Here is a 2509-nt window from a genome sequence, read left to right on the forward strand (position 1 = left end):
CCGACCTTAGCTCAGTTGGTAGAGCGGAGGACTGTAGTAGTTACTTATAGCAATCCTTAGGTCGCTGGTTCGAATCCGGCAGGTCGGACTTTTTATGTTTATTTATATTGGTTGTACATTTTTTATATGTTAAATATATGAATTCAATTTTGTAGTTATAGTTAAAAACTAAGATCCAGTAAAGTTTTTTCTGTCTTTTTTTCATATCTTGAAAAATAACTATAAAGACCTAAAGGCTTTGTATACGATGCACACATCAATTTCAAAGTCAAGATACATTTAGAGGACAACTATTAACTTTTTTTTTTTTTTTTTTTTTTTTTTTTCAAACAGTTCCATACACATAATAGCATATATCATAGCTATATGAATATTTATATGGGAATTATGAAGGATTGCTAATAGATATAGAAAACGATGCCGATACAATATAGCATTAACATAGAAGAACAATCGAGATACCTAATTCTTTTTAAGGCTTTGTATATGATTCATCTATAATAAAACTAAATGAGCAAAAAAAGTATGTTTTTATATTACAAAAGTCAAGATTCAATAACAACATCAAACTCTAAGAATCTCATTAAAATATGATATGTGGAAGGTAGATGTCGACACTCACATCTTTATCGATGTTAGAATGACTACTTCACATAAAAAACCTTCGGCATGTACAAGTCGTGAACTTGTAAACAAGGCAAACAAAAAAAACAAGAAGAAAGTAATACAATGTAAGCAATAACACATGCATGAGTAAATCTTACTAAAAGAAAATGAACTCGAGGATACGCAAATGAGGCAAACAAATGGATAATTTGTCAATATAAACGGTAAAATGTAAGGAATAAATCATATTATACACATATGAGGATAAAAAAAAACGTACAAAGGGGAAGCATGTAACAAAGGTCTACAAACGATACAAGCAAATAAGTCATGAATAGGGACCTAGGTTATTGAACAACCCAAATATTGAGCTTCTACATCCTCCAATTTAAGGTTATATCTTTGAAAAGAACTAATTTATTAATATCTAGCCTTAAAATATCCTCTTACTTCATTTCAGGATGTCTTATTCCTCTCTTGCCATATACTATCATTAACTCAATCCCTGTAGTTGATGACAATCTCCTTTAGACATGTCCATACCACATCAATAATTTTTTTTTTCAAATTCTAATTGATCCGCTTACTCTCAACAAATTGTTGATAGCCGCCTTCAGTATACAATCCAACAAAATTCTACCACAAGTCCATATAAACACCCTCATATATGCTACTTCCATCTTACTCTCATACTCATTTCCGCCTATTTAATATTCGGATCCATATATAGTGCAACATGAATACCTACTTTATAAAACAGAACCTTCCGGTTATATAAGACACTTTAGACCGCACTACATTACGAAAGACAAGATAAAATTTTTTGTTTTCAATTTCTTTTATTTCAAATATAGTATTAAAATGGTGATAGATTTATTAACATAATGTTAGGATGTCAAACCCAACAAATAAAAGGGGTACAGTAAACTCAAATTATACTGTTTACAATGCACTAAAGAGTAATACAAGGAAGCATGATCGATCCTCAGAGACATGTGATAATTACTTATGTTTTTTTGCACAATGTATAAATTAGTCACAAAACAGGGGGTTTGTTTGCAAGATTTTAAAGAAATAACACCTTGTAAGAGAATTCAGAATTGTGAAGGTTTCAATATTATGTTTGACTATCTTGGTAATGTGATTCAGATATGATATGGCATTTACTCAATTCCATCTAAGTTGTTATTTGAAAGTATTAATAAGCTCTAACATGTCACACCCATAAAATTCTAGCCAATTTAAAACTTTTTAAATCATTTGAAACCATTCAGTTATTAAATTTGTTTTCAAAATAGTTTATACATCAGAGTTCCTAGAAATCAAAATCATCAATCGAGGAAGTGTACGGTCACGCTTTCGCCTCCCCGCGGCTATCCGCTGAACCTGAAACAATAAACTGAAACTGTAAGCCCGAAAGCTTAGTGAGTTGCCCCCAAAATACCAACCTCATATAACCATAATCATATCATATCAACGAATACAGAACGGCCATGCATCTCGAGTATACAATGTAACTGGTCCGCCCGCACCGGACCTTCAGTCCACCCGGTCCACTCTCTGAGTCTACAGTATGACTGGACCGCCCGCACCGGGCCTATAGTCTATTTGGATCTATCTCGAGCCTTCGATATGACTGGACCGCCATACGGGCCTACAGTCTATCCGGACCGCTCGTAGGGTATGTTGGCCTTCAGCACGAAGCAAGACCACCTCAACCCAAACATCAAGCAAATAACCATGTGCACATATAACAAGTAATCACATAACAGTCCATAGACAGACAAACCGATCTAGCAGATCATGTAGTATAGCAACATCCTAACCAGGATACCGACCTAACCGGTCACTAACATAACATCATCCTATATACCAGGATACCGACCCTAACCAGGTCACTAAA

General features: G+C 34.0%; 1 non-coding gene across 1 annotated transcript; it reads left to right on the forward strand.

The window, feature by feature from the left end:
• Positions 1-88, forward strand: TRNAY-GUA (transfer RNA tyrosine (anticodon GUA)). The gene is given in 2 exon segments: positions 1-37; positions 53-88. It is a non-coding gene; the product is annotated as a tRNA-Tyr (tRNA).
• The last annotated feature ends 2421 nt before the right edge of the window (positions 89-2509 follow it).

The sequence above is a fragment of the Lactuca virosa genome, chromosome 9 (genome assembly GCF_052849685.1).
Source record: "Lactuca virosa cultivar CGN04683 chromosome 9, Lactuca_virosa_CGN04683_v6, whole genome shotgun sequence".
NCBI lineage: Eukaryota > Viridiplantae > Streptophyta > Magnoliopsida > Asterales > Asteraceae > Lactuca > Lactuca virosa.